General features: G+C 43.8%; 1 pseudogene; it reads right to left on the bottom strand.

Moving 5' to 3' along the window:
* Nucleotides 1-23,689, bottom strand: part of LOC135546293 (multiple epidermal growth factor-like domains protein 6) — a 111,201-nt pseudogene that overhangs the window by 61,979 nt on the left and 25,533 nt on the right.

Raw genomic sequence — 23,689 nt, 5'->3', positions numbered from 1 at the left:
CTGTTGACTCATCCAGCTTTAACGCATATAATTCCCTGGCTTGTGTGCAAAGCAGTACTTGTTTCAAAACATCGGCTGCCATGTCACTGATGTGTCATGAAACAGTGTTGTTTGATGAAGGCATTGTCTGTATAGTTTTGTGGGCCTTTTCCCCCAGCATTGGCCGTCCCAGCCATACCCGCGGCAGCAGGAAGAATGAAGTCCCCACAATAGTAGGGGGCTTGCCTGTTCTAGCTACTCGGTAGCTCACCATATAAGACTCTTCTAGCCCCTTCTTATTAATGGTACCTGTTGCTTTTATACATGTCTTACTACTTGAAAGTTGTCTTTATTCTCGCTCAAAAAACTCCTGTGGCTTATTTGTCAAATACAGGATATTTAACATTGTGTTGTTATTTCGCTGAACATGAGATGGTTGAATTTTATTTTTGGCAGCGAAACGAGGCTACTCATGCGAGAGAAAAAACTCACCCAAATGTGTAGCCCCGTTGGAAAATATAAATGTAGTGTTTGAAAATGTGAAGAAAAAATAAATTAATAATTGTATAATAATATCTATTTTTTAATGTGAATCACATTTTTATTTGGCGTACCCCTGACGGCATTGCGCGTCCCCCAGTTTGGGAATACCTGCCGTAGAGGATGATGGACTGTCGTTTCTCTCTGCTTATTTGAGCTGTTCTTGCCATAATATGGACTTTGAGCTGTCTTCTGTATACCAACCCTACCTTGTCACAACACAACATAGCTCAAATGCATAAGAAGGAAATAAATTCCACAAATTAACTTTTAACAGGGCACACCTGTTGATTGAGAGAATGCCAAGAGTGTGCAAAGGTGTCATCAAGGCAGAAGGTGGTTACTTTGAAGAATTTGTTAAACACTTTTTTGGTTACTGCATGATTCCATATGTGTTATTTTATAGTTTTGATGTCTTCACTATTATTCTACAATGTGGAAAATAGTGAAAATATAGAAAAACCTTTGAGTGAGTAGGTGTGTCCAAACGTTTGACTGGTACTGTATATATTTGGTGCTTAATTAACAAGACCCATATTTGATCTGTTCCTTCTATACTCGCCATAGACTAAAGAATGAAATTGACTAAACGAGAATGACTAAACCAGGAGTTTTTCCTTACCTTTTGACCTGACCAGGAAAAACTCTGACAAGCTCTGACAATGATGACCCAACAGAGAGTACCCACCCACACAGGTCTTCCTGTCCTCAGCCAGTTGGTATCCTTGGTTACAGGAGCAGAGGGGTCCGTTGGTGGTGTGTTCACAGTGGTGGGAGCATCCTCCGTTGTTCTTCTCACAGCTGTTCACGATCTCCATCTCAATGCCTGCAAATAGGAGGATACAACCAGTCAAGTGAAGGCTGGCACCCAACAACAGTATCTGTTTGCAATACACCAAAACATTAGCCATCTTTCACACATTAACCATCTTACACATGTTAGCGTCACATGAACATATTGCAATTAGGGTCAGGGAGATTTTCCTGATCATGTCACCTGACCAGGACACCTGACCAGCACCTGACCAAGTCCTGACCTTAGTTATAAGCCTACGACGAGGGACCCAGGCTTATTTTTGGCCCTAACCATGATATTACACAACTGTGATTTTGCCTGTTTTAGTTGAATTTACTGAATGTAAGTCACTTTGGGTAAGAAGAGCATCTGCTAAATGACTCTAATGTAAATGATCATGTATACTCACGGTAGCACTGTTTTCCGTCAGCGCCCAGCTCAAAGCCAGGGTTACACACACAGCTGAAAGAGCCCAGGGTGTTGACACAGCGATGGGCACACATGGCCTGGCCCGAGCTGCACTCATCTATGTCTACAAAGGATAGCATGAGATACTGTAAGTCAATAGGGCACAGTCACAAAGCACAAGCAGAGATTATATTACAGGGATCCCATTTTTATTGATATGAGGCTATGAATGAGGCTATGAATATAAGCTAGGTACAGCATGACCACTTCCTCTGTTTTCGAGGCGGGGAAAATGCTTCTGGTTAAGAAACTGACTTGTGGGTCAGTGATCTGCTCTTGACCTTTCATCATAGTAATGCTAAAGCACAAGTCTGGTGGTGGGCTGCTCTGGGTGATTATGAAACATACTGCAAACACACGCACACACACACACACACACACACACACACACACACACACACAAAGGCATGCACGCACGTACGCACACACACACACACACACACACACACACACACACACACGCACACACACACACACACTCACAAAGGCACACACACACACACAAAGGCATGCACGCATGTACTCACACACACACGCACACAAAGGCGCACACACACAAAGGCACACACACACAAAGGCACACACACACAAAGGCACACACACACACACAAAGGCACACACACACACACAAAGGCACACACACACACACACAAAGGCACACACACACACACACACACACACACACACACACACACACACACACACACACACACACACACACACACACACACACACACACACACACACACACACACACACAGAGTGTTGTGTTTAATGAAGTTGCCTGAACCCTATAGCCTTCTAGCCACCCCATGTTATAGTAGTAACTTCCAGCCATAGCATTAATCAGCTTTAGGCCCCACACACAGCTCCAGTCATACATACGGCCCCGGAGGGCTGGGTCATAAAGCCTCAGCTCTAATGGCCCCGGGACAAAGGCAACTCTCTGGTGAATGTTGTCCAGGAGCACTGATTTGAAGAATAGCAAACGTTTACATTACATTAACGGAGTGTCAGTTAAACCACCATTAAAACTCAATGTTCACAAAGTTCATGAGATGGATAGAGGTGATGGCTATGATTTTTCAGTGGACAGCTCTCAATGAGGGCTTTAATGGACTAGGCTTGCTTTCTTAAGAGGGTTCATGGTGGTGGAGATTTATAGACAAGTTCGTAAAAGTCTCTTTCACTCTTGGACATTTCTGGGAAGGCTGTCTGCATGTAACAGCATACTGAAATATGAGAACCATAGTTTGTGTGTGTGTGTGCATATCAGCGCATTTCCAGACATACTGTACACGTGTGTGCTCTTACCCTCACAGCCCTGGCTCTCTCTGGCCAGTGTGTACCCTGGTCTGCAGCTGCACTCTGCTTCACCGTCCACAGAATGACATAGCTGAGCACAGCCTCCATTCCTGTCCACACAGGGGTCCCTCACTGACAGACGGACGGACGGGCGGACGGACGGACGACAGACAGACAGACAGACAGACAGACAGACAGACAGACAGACAGACAGACAGACAGACAGACAGACAGACAGACAGACCAGGCCACAGTCAGCACAGCATGTGACTTTATGACCTTCATGTAACTCAGTGTCAATTTGCAGAGAAAGTTTTACTTAGTCATGTCCTGGTCATGCCAAAACGGACACCTTCCTCCTGTTCTTTATATGTAACTCTTTGCTCTCCATTCTAACATAAATATACTATTGTTGTAACTGTAGGGAAGTCAGAGCACCATATCCAATGTAGTCAAGACTCACACTCGCAGTGCTTCCCATCCCTCTTCAGCTGGTAGTTCATACGACACTCGCACTTGTAGTGGTCGTTGCCCATGTCCACACACTTCTGTTCACAGCCGCCATTCTTCACCGAGCAGGAGTTCACAGCTTCATAGTTGGGACAGACAGAAAGACAGACACAAGAAATGAAGAACTTCACATATGACAGACTAGAGAAAAATATTTCTGTGTGCAAATGAAATGATGCGGCAACTGTCAGGAGAGAGGTATTCAACAGCATGCTGAGGTAGTTAGAAATGTAGGATCTTAATGTAATCACTCTTTTGTCGCTGAATTTTATGCACAGCAGAAAAAGCAAATTGTATTTGAGATTCAAAAAGGCTTCTAAAGTTTGCAATTTCCACTTTGACATTTCAGACTTGATTTGCCCTAACAAAAAATGTATCAACCCCTACAAAAATTACCATTAATTATAATCACATTTTCTGTTGCTGCAGGATTATTTTCATGCTGTCGCCAACTAACTCAAATTAAGATCCTACATCTGTACTTTCACTAATGTTATCTTTGATCACCATTTTGGTGAGTAAACGAGTAACCCTTCCTAGAGACCTGTCGCTAAAGTGTGAATCCAAAGAAGGAAGAACCATATTGTGGGCTACAACACTGTTGGACCAGCTCCATCTTTTCACAACACCATAATGGGAACTTGTGATTACAGAAAGCTCTACAGACTGGAAATTGGAAAATGATGGTTCCCGGTTCCAGCTTTCTCCAGAGGGTGCCCCTGGTTGGGTTCTAATGCTCTTTCCATCCGTGAGTATCCCTCTTATGATTTACTCCTGTGCTGAGTAAGGAAGTCAGTGCTGGGCCTTCGGGGTGCCTTAAAGACAGACCAGATTACACAGACGGCCTGTAAAACTGGAGGGGGAAAGGTTAGCTTTAACTGTGATGACTTCAGCAGACGCAATTAGGAAGCCAAGCAGAGACACCTCCCCTCTCATCCCCCTCATCCCTCAACCACCACCCACCAATCCTGAGTCTACACCCACAGGGCTGGAGACAACAGTGAACTTTGTCTTCACTAGCACTAATGCTCCCACACAAGTGATATTTGATCAGGTTTTATTGATTATAGGGAGCAGCAAATAGTGAGTTGGGAATGACCTTTTTTCAAAGTTATTTTTGTTGTCCAGCACCTGTGCCAATAGGTTGGACCGACATAAACACTCTAATTTCCAACGTTGGGAATCTAAAACCTTCTCTTGTCCTCCTAATGGAGCCTCGAGTACTTGATGTAGTTTCCCATCACTTCAGACCAACTGGTAGTCGTGTGGTTGAGTAGCTGTGTTCTCTCACGTTGGAACTGGGTGCTGGAGACACAAAACAGAGACACTTTCTCCGTTGGTGGAAGCGTGAATCGCAGTCCAGTCTCCTGGAGTTTCAAAGGCAGCACCAGATGTTAGCTACGTTAGCTACGCAGGCGCAAACCAAAAAGTAGCGTCATTCGAAATGGCAAGGAGCAAAACCTACTAAAATGAATTAGGTAGTAAGCTACGGAACAGATGTTGGAAAATGTGTGGAGGAGATTGTTTGGTGAACTGTGCTTGTGTAATGAGTAACCTTGACTGAGATCTGAATATTGGAGTATTGGCTTTCAATAACTAAACCAATGCCTTTAACTCAGAGGGCTAACTTTAACTCAGAGGGATAACATAATCTTGAGTTGTGCTGACGACCGGGATCGAATCTGGTCTCGCATGGTCATTACTCACCAATGCAGGTCCTTCCATCAGTGTGCATGCGGAAGCCCTGACTGCACTCACAGTGGTAGGAGCCTGCCGTGTTCACACAGGTCTGCTGGCAACCGCCATTCAGCTCCTCACACTCATTCACATCTATGGAGGAGACAGATGGACTGACAATCAAACCTGGGCTCAAAAAGTATGTGAAAATGTTCAAACATTGAGCCAATATTCTCAGACACTCTCAAAGCAAGTGTGCTGCAGAAGAAGTTCATTTTAATAGAAGGTTGTGCCAGTTTATTCCCTCTATGGGCATTGATGAAGGAAGTTTGAAGGAATGCTTTATTATGATGGAATAATACACAAACCTTTAGAAAACATTTGTGACTTGAGCACTCTAACAGACATGAACCAAAAAATGGCCACATTCATCAGAGACTAATATGTGTGTTACAGTGGATGTGTCCCAAATGGCAACCTATTCCCTATATAGTGCACTACTTTTGACCAGAGCTCTATGGGGCCTGGTCAAAAGTAGTGCACTAAATAGGGAATAGGATGCTATTTGGGATGTAGTGTTTTCATGGGTGTTCCAGGGGAGAGTGTTAAAGGCCCAAGTTATAGCGATGCTTGTCATGACACATGACCGTGTCACACTTAGGAATGCAGTAAAAAATGTTCCGGCACTGTCATTCTTTTTGTTTGACAACAATCTCATAGTTGGACGCTGACACAATAAGAAGGTTGGCTTGATGATGGAAGTGATGACTTCACGAGTGACTGTTTCAGGAACACAATGTTTATGACCACTTTATAGACTAACTCACCACTTTGATACAATTAAATCAACCATTAATGTTGAATCACCAATTGGACACACATTCTCTTCATCAGTGGAAGTTTGCGTACAGCGCTTTGCTGTTAACTCTAATGACTAGGACCAGGAGTATGTTCTGACCCCATGACCCGATTAGGAAAACCTCATGGACCCTACTTATAGCCCTCTGAACTGGAGTGCAGAGTTCTTCCATGTGGTCAGGAAGTCCTCTAGCCCTAGTATTGATGATTCAACACTGACGTTCTTTCAACACAGGTTGTCTGCTATGCAGCAGAACTGAGTGTTTAGGACCATTCCAGAACCATTCTGGTACATCTAAACATATGTTCCACGTTGTTCCATGTTCTAGGGAGCAGAGGCATGATGAGGAGACAACATACCTGAGTGCTCCTCCAAGGACAGTCAACGTTTACGACCCATTTGGAGAACACAAACGAGTCGAGCTGTTTCAACTACTTTCTGGTTCCTGCTAATCCCTAGTGGGATTTGCACTGCAGGCAACTACTGGTGATGACAGTAGCACTGATACAGAGTCAGATGTATTTTTACTCCCCCTAATGGTATATTTTATGATTGGGCCTAAGGTAATCTGATACCAGAACGGGGGTTAAGGGCATTCTCTATTCATCACAGCAGTCTCAGCTCGTGGGAATGTTCTCATAATGAACTAAATGCTACTTTAATTAGGTAACCTCCACTAGAAGAGGCTAAGAGCGGGTCAAAGAGGAGGGCTGTCTGCCGTGTAAGGAGCCTTTTCATAACCTGCGCATAGATTGTGAGGTTCAAGGACTGAAAAGTCACATGCCAATCCATTTAGACCAATCAGCTGCCTCGCTGAGTGAGGATACCTGAATGGTAATAGTTGCAGTGGAAGTTTGGAAGGTAACATATTTAAGGTTCGTCGTGTGAGAGGATTTCAGCAGGATACAAAGGACATCTTTCATTCAAGCGTAAGGCTGAGACTGGGAGTTGGGTTGGGGGTTGAATGTAGTCTGAATGTTATTGTGTGGCAGTCTTGACCTGAGCAGAAGAGGCTGGGTCTGCCTGAGAGGCTGACAGCTGTTTGGGGAGGTGACCGCCCATCTCACTAGATAGTGACACCGTCCCATGTCAGGGGTCAAAGGCTAAGGGCACCTGTTGACACCTGCACCCCCTCAGAGCAACAGGGCCATAGCCCTGTCAGCTAACGCAGACAACTCAGCTAACTCAGCATGCTTCTGTCAGAACAAATAGGCAGGGTTTTGATTTCACTGGTTGACCAGATCTCCACCCCTGTTCAGATTGTGTTCCCTGTGTGTGTGTGTGGTCTGCTAAGCTCTTTTGTGTCTCTGACTCTTCCTGTCTCTGTCTGAAGTGGAGAAAACAGCACAGCACAGAGCCTGCAAGAGGACATTTGTGGATGATCTACGCCCAATCCTCAAGGAGCATTTTAAGGTTTAAGGTTTTAAGGTTTAAGTCCTTCTCTGCCCTCCTGACCACCACACCCACCCAGGAGGCCCAGCTCGCCCTTTCTCACCCTGACAGGCCTTGTCATCGGGGCCCAGTCGACTGCCCTCGGGGCACTTGCAGTAGAAGCTTCCAATGGTGTTGCAGCAATGTCCCTCACAGCCGCCGTTAGCTGTCGAACACTCGTTGACATCTGGGGAAGGAAGGAAAGCCAGAACCTCCGTTTTTATAGCCTACAAACTGCAATGTAAGCAAAACTGAACCCAAATCCATTGTAAACTGTGGAGCTTTGGAGCTTCTCCCTTCTTTGGTTGAATCATTCCCCTCTGTTTTGTAAGACGTTTTTCTCTCTCAACCATAAAGGAAGTCTTCCCAACCTTTCAGTAAGTTCATTTTCTCTCCCAGACTTTGTAGATGTCCCAGCGGTCCAACAAAGGGCCATCTTTAAGACAGACCCTGCCTTAAGACAGATCAAGCTTTAAGACAGACCCAGCTTTAAGACAGACCCTGCCTTAAGACAGACCCAGGTTTAAGACGGACCCAGCTTTAAGACGGACCCAGCTTTAAGACGGACCCAGCTTTAAGACAGACCCTGCTTTAAGACAGACCCCGCTTTAAGACAGACCAAGCTTTAAGACAGACCCAGCTTTAAGACAGACCCAGCTTTAAGACAGACCCTGCCTTAAGACAGACCCAGCTTTAAGACAGACCCCGCTTTAAGACAGACCCCGCTTTAAAACAGACCCAGCTTTAAGACAGACCCAGCTTTAAGACAGACCCCGCTTTAAGACAGACCCAGCTTTAAGACAGACCCAGCTTTAAGAAAGACCCAGCTTTAAGACAGACCCAGCTTTAAGACAGACCCAGCTATAAGACAGACCCAGCTTTAAGACAGACCCAGCTTTAAGACAGACCCAGCTATAAGACAGACCCCGCTTTAAGACAGACCCAGCTTTAAGACAGACCCCGCTTTAAGACAGACCCAGCTTTAAGACAGACCCCGCTTTAAGACAGACCCAGCTTTAAGACAGACCCAGCTTTAAGACAGACCCAGCTATAAGACAGACCCAGCTTTAAGACAGACCCAGTAGTGCTTTGATGACTCTTTTTCTAGAGAGAAAAACTAAACCATGTCCTAACTTCAGTCCTGTTGTTCATCTGCTGGGGCCAATGTAAGCAAGGCATAAGGAACAGGGGAAGCTAGCTACATAATATAGCTTACATATGCCATTCACATTGATGAGGAAGAGCCCGGCAAACTCTTGTTTTGAGGTTCAGAGTCAGTGTAAAACAGGTTCAAGCTAAAGGGTAAAGCCAAAGCACACTCTTGTCATCACTCCACAGACAGATGCTTGGCCTTAAATTGCAGTCAGTACTTTGCATGTGAATGTAAACAGGTACTCCCAATTAAATGACGATGCTGACAGAGTCAGTCGGGCATGAGAACTGTTTTCATTCTCTTCACATTTTCTCGCTTTCTTTTTTCTCTCCTCTGAAATGGTTTCCAGCTTGTTGCTGCCTGGTTGTTTACCCCTTGTTCTCTTCCATTAATACTACAGGCTCTGTGGTGCTGGTATCATGACTCCGATCAGCTCCTTTTTACACTGATCTTGTGGAATGTCTTCAAAGGAGATATCATTCGACACAATATACTGCTAATACAATCAAGCTGTGTCATTCAAACACACTCAACATGTGTGAGTGTTTCTCATTCAGATATTTGAGCGTGCTCCATTTCAAACCCACATGTGCATAGAGTAATGTTAAATGTTCGCACAATGTCATAGTTTGTTTCTTTACTTGCATATGGAGTAGCATTCAATCTTTCTAGCTGAGTCAGTACATCTGTTGTTAGATGGTTCCATCATGGCTCACTGTGGGGACAGACAAGAGGTCCTTGACTAGAGTTTGTTTGTCCTCTGTGTGCTGATCAAACGCTGTGTGGTTCGAAGTCCCTGTAGTTGAGATGTATTGGGACAACAGATTATTGTCAGTCAGTACAGGAATGTGTGGACAGAGGTGTGAGAATTCTCTAATGCCTGTCAAGGCAATCTCAGCCCCCACACAAACACACACACACACACACACACACACACACACACACACACACACACACACAGACACACAGACACACACACACACACACACACACACACACACACACACACACACACACACACACACACACACACACACACACACACACACATGCTGGCCAATCCTCCATCCTGACAGCCTCCTATGAGAAGTGTTCCTCTGGTGGGTCATATCTTATGATGGAGAAGACATTTGACATTCTGTCCCTGTCTGTTTGCTAATGATTTACTGTGAACTCGTGGCTATAAATAAACTAATGGTGCCATTGCCCCTTAAATTACCAAACATTTCACAAGCAGAGGTCCCCAAAACTTGAGAGATAGAGAGAGGCAGAGAGAAAGAGGCAGAGAGAGAGAGAGGCAGAGAGAGAGAGAGAGGCAGAGAGAGAGAGAGGCAGAGAGAGAGAGAGAGAGAGAGAGAGAGAGCAGAATTAGGCCGATACCCATTAATTATCCAAATCCAGAAAAAAGCCTTAAAATTCTACAACCACCTAAAAGGAAGCGATTCCAAAACCTTCCATAACAAAGCCATCACCTACAGAGAGATGAACCTGGAGAAGAGTCCCCTAAGCAAGCTGGTCCTGGGGCTCTGTTCACAAACACAAACACACCCCACTGAGCCCCAGGACAACAGCACAATTAGACCCAACCAAATCATGAGAAAACAAAAAGATAATTACTTGACACATTGGAAAGAATTAACAAAAAAAACAGAGCAAATTACAATGCTATTTGGCCTTAAACAGAGAGTACACAGTGGCAGAATACCTGACCACTGTGACTGACCCAAACTTAAGGAAAGCTTTGACTATATACAGACTCAGTGAGCATAGCCTTGCTATTGAGAAAGGCCGCCGTAGGCTGACATGGCTCTCAAGAGAAGACAGGCTATGTGCTCACTGTCCACAAAATGAGGTGGCAACTGAGCTGCACTTCCTAACCTCCTGCCCAATGTATGACCATATTAGAGAGACATATTTCCCTCAGATTACACAGATCCACAAAGAATTCGAGAACAAATCCAATGTTGATAAACTCCCATATCTACTGGGTAAAATACCACAGTGTGCCATCACAGCAGCAAGATGTGTGACCTGTTGCCACGAGAAAAGGGCAACCAGTGAAGAACAAACACCATTGTAAATACAACCCATATTTATGCTTATTTATTTACCCTTGTGTACTTTAATCATTTGTACATTGTTACAACACTGTATATATATATATAATATGACATTTGTAATGTCTTTATTGTTTTGAAACTTCTGTATGTGTAATGTTTACTGTTCATTTTTATTGTTTATTTCACTTTTGTATATTATCTACCTCACTTGCTTTGGCAACGTTAACACATGTTTCCCATGCCCCTTGAATTGAATTGAGAGAGAGAGAGAGAAGAGAGAGAGAGAGAGAGAGAGAGAGAGAGAGAGAGAGAGAGAGAGAGAGAGAAAGAGAGAGAGAGCAATAGAGGCAGAGAGAGAGAAGGGGGGATAAAGAAGTGGAGTCAGCTCTGTGAGTTGGCAGTCTTTAACAACCATTTGGCTCTTTTTTGTTTGTGTAGATTGAGACCACATGACAAATCAGGGTCTCCCCATAGCAAAACTGTGTATGTTGGAGCCCAGATAATCACTGAGCGCAGTCTTAACTCCCTAACCACATTGCTGCCCGTGGCTCTTCTCGTTCCTATCCGAGGGAAGCAGGAAGCACACCACATTATTACCTTAACCGTACAATAATTATGATCATTAATGTTTGTTTAGGCCTTGCAGCTGAGATGTTGACAATAAGGAAGTCTCCTTCTAATCCCCTTTTGAACTTCTAAAGCCTATGCAAAGGGAAATGTAAAGAACGCACCTCAAAGGAGAAGAGTAATACAACAGAGAGCACTGAAAGACACGCAGATGCTTTGGCAATAAAAGATAAGCAGGCTGAGAGCTTGCTAATCTGCTCCTGTTGAAGTGCTCAGGGAGCTTTCACACACTTGTGCATGATCTCTCTCTCACACACACACACACACACACACACACACACACACACACACACACACACACACACACACACACACACACACACACACACACACACACACACACACACACTGTCCATGAGCCTCTGTGGCCCAGCGCGGAGGGAAGACATCCATCCAACAAGAGAAACTGTACAGGAATTCCAAACAGACATCAGAATGGCAGTTCCTTCAACTCCGATAGAACAACACACACACACACACACACACACACACACACACACACACACACACACACACACACACACACACACACACACACACACACACACACACACACACACACACACACACACACACACACACACACACACACACACACACACACAGCCATCAGAAACACTATCTATCAGACAGCAAATTATGTTTTATGTCTCTACGAAGTGTTGTTGGTCATATCAGAGTTTGGTAGCTGGCCATGTCATTATCATTGCACAAATATTATAGGCTGCCATACAGAAAACACATAGCAGCCCAGCCGTTAACTGTAATCAGTAGCAGGCAAGAACAGCAGACCGACTGTAGCTAGAATAGACATAGACAGACAGACGGACGGACGGACGGACGGACGGACGGACGGACAGACAGACAGACAGACAGACAGACAGACAGACAGACAGACAGACAGACAGACAGACAGACAGACAGACAGACAGACAGACTGTAGCTAGATATAGACAGACAGAGACAGACAGACTGCAGCTAGATATAGACAGACAGAGACAGACAGACTGTAGCTAGATATAGACAGAGACAGACAGACTGTAGCTAGACAGAGACAGACTGTAGCTAGACAGAGACAGAGCCAGACAGACAGACAGACAGACAGACAGACAGAGACAGATAATGGACGTGAGTCACCGCTACAGGCAGAGGGGGAGGACAGGAAAGAAGAAGAAACAAGACAGTGAGAGAAATAGAGGGAGGGAGACATATGGATAGACAGAAAACAGCCGTGAGAGAGATGGGGGCAGAGGGAAAGAAGGTCCAAAGTATGTTTTTGGACTGACCCAGCAGAGACCATATGTAGCAATCCCTTATGGGTTGAGAGTGCCCTTACTGCAAAGAATTAAGGACTGGTGTGCTCAACTCTGAATTCCTTGCATAGAAGCAGTCTCTTTGACTGCAAGGTTAGAAGTTCAAATATAGCCTAAAACTAACTTCAACTGATTAAGGCTGTTGCTAAAACAAGTCTGTTCATCTCGGCTCCTAAAAATGAATGAAATCGTTTCTGCCTTTTCCCAAAGAGTGTGGTTACCCATGAGAGACTCATCAGGATGTGCAGGAATTGTGTTTGAATGGGTTGTACTGACTATGACTGGAATGTTGTATCCCTGTTGATGGATTGATCTCTATTCTCAAGTCATTTGATCAATGCTTTCACTTGCATTTGTCGACATGCAAATAAACATTGACTCCATTGAGAATAAATATTTGTGCCATGCAAATGACATGGCCAGCTACCAAACTGTGTTTATGATGGTGTTTATGATGGTAAGGGTAGGTAACAACACATCTGCCACGCTGATCCTCAACAAAGGGTCCCCTCAGGGGTGCGTGTTCAGTTCCCTCTTGTACTCCCTGTTCACCCATGACTGCACGGTCAGGCACGACTCCAACACCATCATTAAGTACACTGCTGCTACTCTCTGTTTGTTATCCATGCATAGTCACTTTACCTCTACCTACATGTACATATTACCTCAATTACCTCGACTAACCAGTGCCCTCGCACATTGACTCTGTACCAGAACCCGCAGTATATAGCCTCCACATTGACTCTGTAACAGAACCCCCTGTATATAGCCTCCACATTGACTTTATACCAGAACCCCCTGTATATAGCCTCCACATTGACTCTGTACCGGTAACCCCTGTATATAGCCTCCACATTGACTCTGTACCAGAACCCGCAGCATATAGCCTCCACATTGACTCTGTCCCAGAACCACCTGTATATAGCCTCCACATTGACTCTGTACCGGTAACCCCTGTATATAGCCTCCACATTGACTCTGTACCAGAACCCGCAGCATATAGCCTCCACATTGACTCTGTCCCAGAACCACCTGTATATAGCCTCCACATTGACTCTGTACCGGTAACCCCTGTATATAGCCTCCACATTGACTCTGTACCAGAACCCGCAGCATATAGCCTCCACATTGACTCTGTACCAGAACCCGCAGTATATGGCCTCCACATTGACTCTATACCAGAACCCCCTGTATATAGCCTCCACATTGACTCTGTACCAGAACCCGCAGCATATAGCCTCCACATTGACTCTGTACCAGAACCCGCAGCATATAGCCTCCACATTGACTCTGTACCAGAACCCCCTGTATATAGCCTCCACATTGACTCTGTACCAGAACCCCTGTATATAGCCTCCACATTGACTCTGTACCATAATCCCTTGTATATAACCTCACTATTGCTATTGTTTGTTATATTTCAATTTTAATTCATAAAAATAAAAAATCTAACTGCATTGTTGGTTAAGTAAGCATTTCACTGTAAGGTCTACACCTGTTGCAGTCGACTCATGTCCAAAAACACATTTTGATTTGTTGTGTTGTTGGTGTAACATGTACTCCTGATACTCCTGGGTTGGGAAACCCAGCTCTATTGCATAACACAAAAATAATACCCAACAGCTCTTGGTTTAAAATGTGTATGTCCGCACGGCCTCAGAAACCAAGGATGGGTCGCCATATTGTCATTCCAGGTCACACCCACACTTGGTTTCTAAGGACAAGCAGGGTCACCTTGGAGAGAGAGAACGAAAATAAAATGTACCCTTATTACCTCCTACTTCAACCCAGCCCTACACCACCTCACCAGCACCTGATCGACCCCTAGCCTCTACCCCCTTGGCACCAGATCCGAGAGGATTGGATTGGTGTATCCAAGAGGTAAGAGGAAAGTTGGAGCTATTCAAACTAGCCTTCAAACTAGCCGATCTATTCAGATATACAGTACTTGAATTGTCAAGGGATAGAGGTGGCTAGTGGTTGATTTGGAGCTCAACGTTTGAGAGTGAAAGTAGTAGTAGTAGGACCTCCCACCCCAACGCTGCCCTACACACCACCTCAACACACACTACCTCAACACACACTGCTCAACCCAACATTGGTTCAGCACATTCTTCCTCAGCAAGCGTCATGTAAGGAGCCCTGCCGCCCAGTGCCCCGCCCAGCTACCCTGCTCTTTTCATTAACTCATTGGGAGGTCACATCAGCCCCTGACCCTGTGACCCCATCCTCCAGAGATGCCCACTTTGTTCCCATTGGGACTGCAGACCCTGATGAGCTCTCAATAACAGGTTCCCATCGTTAATCATTATTCTCCAAGAGCAAGGAGCAGGAATAATCTAGTTGGCAGATGTCGCGCACGCTCAATTAGCATGTGCTGCTGCTGGGGGAGAGGACCTTAGGAGTGGTGATAGGCAAGAATTCAGGAAGTTATCCATTGTCTGAAGCAGGAAGAGGTTACTAGTAATAGTAGAGATGGAAGAGGACACCCCATTCAGAGTTTTTTTCTGGTTCAATAAAAGTCAATGAACTAAGTAGACCAGACCCAGCTGCTATTGTTGCATTTGTGTCTATGCGAGACACACCCAGTTAAGTAGACTGGAACTGACAATTTAATTTCATTGGTAAACTGAGTGAACTATCTTCATTTAATGAGTGAATTCTCTTAATTTATCTACCATCTTTGGTAATAGCCAGCAGACATGTGTTGATGGACTATATGCACTGACCCTTTTGACTCATCACATACTATTATCTATCCTCTTGCCTAGTCACTTTATCCCTACCTTTATGTACATATATACTTCAATCACCTCATACCCCTGCACATCGCCTCAGTACTGGTACCCTGTGTATATAGCTAAGTTATCATTACTCATTGACTCAGTACTGGTACCCTGTGTATATAGCTAAGTTATCATTACTCATTGACTGGTGTAACCGATGTGAAATGGCTAGCTAGTTAGCGGTGGTGCGGGCTAACAGCGTTTCAATCGGTGACGTCACTCGCTCTGAGACCTTGAAGTAGTTGTTCCCCTTGCTCTGCAAGGGCCGCGGCTTTTGTGGTGTGATGGGTAACGATGCTCCGTGGGTGTCAGTTGTCAATGTGTTATACTGGTACCCTGTGTATATAGCTAAGTTATCGTTACTCATTGACTCAGTACTGGTACCCTGTGTATATAGCTAAGTTATCATTACTCATTGACTCAGTACTGGTACCCTGTGTATATAGCTAAGTTATCGTTACTCATTAACTCAGTACTGGTACCCTGTGTATATAGCTAAGTTACCATTTATTCGTCGACTCAGTACTGGTACCCTGTGTATATAGCTAAGTTACCATTTATTCATTGACTCAGTACTGGTACCCTGTGTATATAGCTAAGTTATCATTATCCATTGACTCAGTACTGGTACCCTGTGTATATAGCTAAGTTACCATCTATTCATCGACTCAGTACTGGTACCCTGTGTATATAGCTAAGTTACCATTTATTCATTGACTCAGTACTGGTACCCTGTGTATATAGCTAAGTTATCATTATTCATTGACTCAGTACTGGTGCCCTGTGTATATAGCTAAGTTATCATTATTCATTGACTCAGTACTGGTACCCTGTGTATATAGCTAAGTTATCATTATTCATTGACTCAGTACTGGTACCCTGTGTATATAGCTAAGTTACCATTTATTCATTGACTCAGTACTGGTACCCTGTGTATATAGCTAAGTTATCATTATTCATTGACTCAGTACTGGTGCCCTGTGTATATAGCTAAGTTATCATTATTCATTGACTCAGTACTGGTACCCTGTGTATATAGCTAAGTTATCATTATTCATTGACTCAGTACTGGTACCCTGTGTATATAGCTAAGTTATCATTATTCATTGACTCAGTACTGGTACCCTGTGTATATAGCTAAGTTATCATTATTCATTGACTCAGTACTGGTGCCCTGTGTATATAGCTAAGTTATCATTATTCATTGACTCAGTACTGGTACCCTGTGTATATAGCTAAGTTATCATTATTCATTGACTCAGTACTGGTACCCTGTGTATATAGATATGGTATCGTTACTCATTGTGTATTTATTCCTTGGTTATATTTCTGGTTTTCTCTCTGCATTGTTGGGAAGGGCCTGTAAGTAAGCATTTCACTGTCTACACCTGTTGTTTACAAAGCATGTGACAAATAAAATGTGATTTAATTTGATTTAGAGCGTTAGCATTTCCCATGTATGATGATGAGGACACAATAATGACCCAAATAATGACCCAATAATGACCCAACAATGACCCAAATAATGACCCAACATTGACCCAAATAATGACCCAACAATGACCCAATAATGACCCAAATAATGACCCAACAATGACCCAAATAATGACCCAATAATGACCCAAATAATGACCCAACAATGACCCAAATAATGACCCAATAATGCCCAAATAATGAACCAATAATGACTAAAATAATGACCCAACAATGACCCAATAATGACCCAAAGAATGACCCAAATAATGACCCAACAATGACCCAAATAATGACCCAATAATGACCCAAATAATGACCCAACAATGACCCAAATAATGACCCAACAATGACCCACATAAAGACGTTAGCAAGCTGTTGCATATCAACAGCTGCAGTTGACAGTTTCTTGATATTTTGAGCATCTATGGATCAATTTGAAGAATTCAAAGACGTGTGCAGACAAAAATGTCTGTAGTCTACTATGTTGCTATTTTAAGTGTGGTGACGAGTGGCTTTTATTTAAGTCTACCTCAGATTTATAGTACAGTAACAATCAGTCTGATTCCTCTGGGCCAGAAAGTGGGTTTTTGAAAGAGTTCAGTAAAACAAGCAGCTGTTAGTTTAAGTCCAATATCAACACATTGGTTAATGTAATCAGTGCTATGTGCCACGAGGCCTCATAATGCATGGTATCCTTTTCAAATAGAGTTGGACTGAATGATACTCAGGTGGGCCAACGCTTAAAAAAGCACCCATATTAAGTGCTAAGAAAAATACATTCCCATTCATAAATTTATTATGAATGACTCCATAGAGTACACGTGAAACAATTTTCTTTGAGGCATATTGGAGGCAGTCTATTAGTGTGGGGCTTTGAGGCAGTCTATTAGTGTGGGGCTTTGAGGCAGTCTATTAGTGTGGGGCTTTGAGGCAATCTATTAGTGTGGGGCTTTGAGGCAGTCTATTAGTGTGGGGCTTTGAGGCAGTCTATTAGTTTGGGGCTTTGAAGCAGTCTATTAGTGTGGGGCTTTGAGGCAGTCTATTAGTGTGGGGCTTTGAGGCAGTCTGTTAGTGTGGGGCTTTGAGGCAGTCTATTAGTGTGGGGCTTTGAGGCAGTCTATTAGTGTGGGGCTTTGAGGCAGTCTATTAGTGTGGGGCTTTGAAGCAGTCTATTAGTGTGGGGCTTTGAGGCAGTCTGTTAGTGTGGGGCTTTGAGGCAGTCTATTAGTGTGGGGCTTTGAGGCAGTCTATTAGTTTGGGGCTTTGAAGCAGTCTATTAGTGTGGGGCTGAGGCAGTCTATTAGTGTGGGGCTTTGAGGCAGTCTATTAGTGTGGGGCTTTGAGGCAGTCTATTAGTGTGGGGCTTTGAGGCAGTCTATTAGTGTAAGGTGTGAAGGTGTGAAGTTGTTAGTGTATAAGGGCTGAGGTGTTGCGTCATTACATGTATGAGGCTGGGTTGTTGAACATATTCATGATAAGATGGCCATGCGACAGGTCCTACATCTGGGTTCTACATGTTCAGTCAGTTGATGAGATGACGTAGTCACCGTGGGTGGGCAGAGGAAGCCATAATGCAACAGCAGGCTGCAATGCATCATGGAGCTGGGTGTCACATCAGTACCTGCATCCCCTGACGATCACCATAGGTTGGAGTTAGAGGGAAACATCAAGGCAACATTCCTTTTGGCACTCAGCCCATCAATTCTGCCCAGCCGTATGTGCTACACCTCTGTTAACACTATACAAGAGACACACTCTCCCTCTGAAGCTCCCTTAGACCATGCTGAGGTCATATTGTGTGTGTGTGTGTGTGTGTGTGTGTGTGTGTGTGTGTGTGTGTGTGTGTGTGTGTGTGTGTGTGTGTGTGTGTGTGTGTGTGTGTGTGTGTGTGTGTGTGTGTGTGTGTGTGTGTGTGTGTGTGTGTGTGTGTGTGTGTGTGTTTACATATATACTGTGAAGATAAGTTGGTCTCCATTGAGACAATACAGTACATCCAGGGCCGAGAGGACTAACAGATTTGGATGCTATAACACATACCACACACGCCTTCAGTCCAGCTTGAAATACAACAACATCCCATTTATCATCCTTGACATCCACCAGCCATAAAGCACCCAGTGACCCGGTGGGCCTACAATAAACCCACTCTCCAAACCCCTCAACTCTCCTGGGTCTCTTACACCTTCCTCTACGTTAACATTGGCCTCCCCTCCCAGCTCACTGTCCACCTCCCTGGCCTCCACTGCACTGGGTTAATCCGCAAGATTCTAAAACCCACGGACCGCCAGTTACCCATCACTGCCCTGGGACATTAATCAGCTGCTAACTGAAGAACTGAAAGACAGACTGACTGACCCACACTGGTTAGGGCCATTGGAGGAGGTAATGGGGTTTCTACAACAGTTCTATATGGAGACAGATAAAGAAACACACAAGACTGTTTCTAACTACAGTATGAGCCTGGTTGTAGCCACAGTGTCTTTTTTATTTTATTTTTTATTTTACCTTTATTTAACCAGGCAAGTCAGTTAAGAACAAATTCTTATTTTCAATAACGGCCTAGGAACAGTGGGTTAACTGCCTGTTCAGGGGCAGAACGACAGATTTGTACCTTGTCAGCTTGGGGGTTTGAACTTGCAGCCTTCTGGTTACTAGTCCAACGCTCTAACCACTGACAAGATAACAAAGGTAACTCCACTTGCTGAGGAAACACACACAAGCCATCTCCTCTTTCTCACGTCCCTTAGGATAATGGGTTAAACTAGCCATACCTCAGGGACACCACTATACAATTTGGATACACTTGTGCTTTCACATCGGTGGAACAAATCCATGTATAAATCTGTAATAAATGGAAAGTGTTTCTCCCCTGACAGTTCTCTGACAAATGGTGATTACAGCTTCCCATCAGGTCCTGGAACAGAACAGACAGCCGGTGGAACAACACTCCGGTGTTCCAATGCTCTTACATAGACCACAGGCCCTCCTGCTAACCTCATTAAGTGTTATTGGCATTGCCGGCCCGGTCCTCCCCCTAAATCCCCCCCCCCACCCAGGAACGTCTCTCTTCCTTCCCCCAGAAGACTGACCTGTTTGAAGTGAAAGAGCACCAGATAAATCAGGTACTGTGATGCTGAATCCTAGCCTGTTAAGTCTCTCTTCACGCAGTGGACCACTGCTGTGCAGCTCTATGGAAACCTGTAGGTCTCAAAACTCGGAGGACAGAACCGATAGCCATACTTTCATTTATTATTCAACTCCTCTGAATAGCTGGAATTTGAACCTCAGAGAGGAATGAATAGGATTTCAAGCACACTGTATGTCTTGAGTTCCCACATTTCTTTTGTAACAGTTTGCTGGAAAAACATAAGTCTGGAGATTAAGGGGGAAATATTGATCAGTTGTCATGGCAATATCTGATTTCTAACACATCCTTTAGATCCAGCTTTTTTTCTAGAGAAAGTAGAAAAAGGAAATACAAAGTGAAATAAGTATTCTCATATGATTTGGACAAGGCGTCGTTATTTCCCCTGAGAACTACTCATCAAAAACAAACACCATTTTTGATGGCTTGTTTGTTCAGTTGTAATGATAAATAATGAAATACACAAGCATAGCAATTCCGATATTTCATAACTCAAATATCCACTTGGTAAACAACATTTAGAAAGTTTGCATGTAGAAAATACAGTGCATTCGGAAAGTATTCAGACCCCTTGACTTTTTCAATATTTTCTTACGTTACAGCCTTATTCTAAAATGGATTAAATAAATTAAAATCCTCATCAATCTACACACGATCCCTATAATGACAAAGCAAAAACAGGTTTTAGAGATTTTTGCAAATGTATAAAAACAAACAGAAATACCTTATAAGTATTCAGACTTGAAATGTAGCTCAGGTGAATCCTGTTCCCATTTATCATCCTTGAGATGTTTCAACAACTTGTTTAGAGTCCACCTGTTGTAATTTAAATTGATTGGACATGATTTGGAAAAGCACACACCTATAAGGTCATTATATATCATTCTTAAATGGAAGACGTTTGGAACCACCAAGACACTTTCTATAACTGGCCGCCTAGCCAAACAGAGCAATCGGGGAAGAAGGGCCTTGGTCAGGGAGGTCACCAAGAACCCGATGGTCACTCTGACATAGCTCCAGAGTTCCTCTGTGGAGATGGGAGAACCTTCCAGAAGGACAACCATCTCTGCAGCCCTCCACCAATCAGGCCTTTATGGTAGAGTGACCAGACGGAAGCCACTCATCAGTAAAAGGCACATGACAGCCGGCTTAGAGTTTGCCAAAACACACTTCAAGGACTCTCAGACCATGAGAAACAAGATTCTCTGGTCTGATGAAACCAAGATTCAACTCTTTGGCCTGAATGCTAAGCGTCACGTCTGGAGGAAACCTGGCACCATCCCTACGGTGAAGCATGGTGGTGGCAGCATCATGCTGTGGAGATGTTTTTAGCGGCAGGGACTGGGAGACTAGTCAGGATCGAGGGAAAGATGAACGGAGCAAAGTACAGAGATCCTTGATGAAATCCTGCTCCAGAGCGCTCAGGACCTCAGACTGGGACGATAATTCACCTTCAAACAGGACAACAACCCTAAGCACACAGCCAAGACAACGCAGGAGTGGCTTCAGGACAAGTCTCTGAATGTCCTTGAGTGGCCTAGCTAGAGTCCAGACTTGAACCCGATCGAACATCTCTGGAGAGACCTGAAAATAGCTGTGCAGTGACACTCCCCATCCAACCTGACAGAGCTTGAGAGGATCTGCAGAGAAGAATGTAAGAAACTCCCCAAATACAGGTCTGCCAAGCTTGTAGCGTCATACCCAAGAAGACTTGAGGCTGTAATCGCTGCCAAAGGTGCTTCAAACAAAGAACTGAGTAAAGGGTGTGAATACTTATGTAAATGTTCAGATATTTATTTTTAAAACATTTGCAAAAATGAATTTTCTGGCAACAACTCTGATGCAACTTCTGATGCAGTCAGCATGCCAATTGCACACTTCCTCAAATCGTTAGACATCGGTGGCATTGTGTTGTGTGAGAACTGCATATTTTAAAATAGCCTTTTATTGTCCCCAGCACAAGATCCACCTGTGTAATTATCATGCTGTTTAATCATCTTCTTGATATGCCACACCTGTCAGATGGATGGATTATCTCGGCAAATGACAAATGCTCACTAACAGGGATTTAAACAAATTTGTGCACAAAATTTGAGAGAAATAAGCTTTTTGTGCATATGGAAAATGTCTGTGATTTTTTATTTCAACAGATGAAACATGGGACCAACATTTTACATGTTGCATTATATTTTTGTTCAGTGTAGATATTCTAATGTCTGTTATCAATATTAATTGTGTTTTTAAAACTATATGAAGTGAGAAAGCCAAATGAATGTCTCGTGGTTGGGATAACTCGTGGGGGCGGCCACACATTGCATTACTCAACAATCTCACTGAGCTCCTGAATGGCTGAACGGGCAGATCATGTCTTGTTAGGCATGGGCCAATAACCTAATCAACAAGACCATAGGTCAAAGTGCAATGTTAAAATATTCTTGGAGGAGCTGAGGAACTTTCCAAGAGCCTGCCACACCAGGGAGAAACGCATTGAGAGCTCCAACAATCAATCCTCAGTTCAGGGGGAGACAGAAGTAGAATGTAAAAGTTTCAGTCAGTAGAAGTGGAGAATTGCCATATCAGGAAGTTGTGGTGAATTCTGTTCCGACTGTCGTAACAATTTAATGTTTTCGTCTATCACGTGAGACTAGCAAGGAGGTGATGTCATCAATGAAAATGCACTATTGAAAATGAGAAGACGACGGAATGTGTTGCACTCAATATAGCCTTGAATTATTGGTGCACTTAAATCTGGTGTAGAACATATGGTCACTCATGCAGAATCAATCCATTTTATATGAGCACTCCTCTAGCTGCGCCGTGAAACTAAATAACATTTTGAGTAATAAAAACACATCAAATGGAGGGTGGAGGACACAGCTGTGAAGCGTTGCCTTAAAGGGGCAATATGTAATATTTACTACTGTTCATGTTTTCCTCATGGACTGTCAGTGCTGTTTGACTGAAAAACAGATCAAGGATTGTGGTGTTAAAGACGACTGTTCAGTTGGTAAATGTGCCCTGCTTCTCTCTATAGGCATTGTCTCCATAGTCTCTCTCTGTGCTGTAGCGTAGGACATGGACACCTAATATAATAAGGATTTTCACAGAGCATATGTTTGAATAAGATTTACAGGACGCTGGTCGTGTGCCGGGGTTCCTTACTGTGCACATATTTCACTCTTTCATTTTTATATTTTTATGGAGTTAATAAAACTGTATTTGTTTTCTCTGAGTGCTGGACAAATGAGTTGAAGGATGAAAACTGGGGTCTGGGTTTGCCTTTGTATACATAAGCAACATCACACAACTGTCGCCCCTGGGAGATGAAGCACTCACTCATCAAATAAACTGAAGCATATGCGGCAGATTTATGTGAAGAGTTATGGACCGAAGCTTGACAAACACAAGTAGATCTGCCCAGGCCCGGTCATGATATGAATGATACTAGTGTTCCTACACAGTTGGAGTATTCCCTTGTGTGGGAGGTCGGCCATAATAAAACATGGGATGGTTGAAATGTGCAATCAGAATCCAATCAATAACGACGGGCATTGTGATGACAGC

Source organism: Oncorhynchus masou, chromosome 9, assembly GCF_036934945.1.
Source record: "Oncorhynchus masou masou isolate Uvic2021 chromosome 9, UVic_Omas_1.1, whole genome shotgun sequence".
NCBI lineage: Eukaryota > Metazoa > Chordata > Actinopteri > Salmoniformes > Salmonidae > Oncorhynchus > Oncorhynchus masou.
This window is presented reverse-complemented; position numbering and strand designations above follow the sequence as displayed.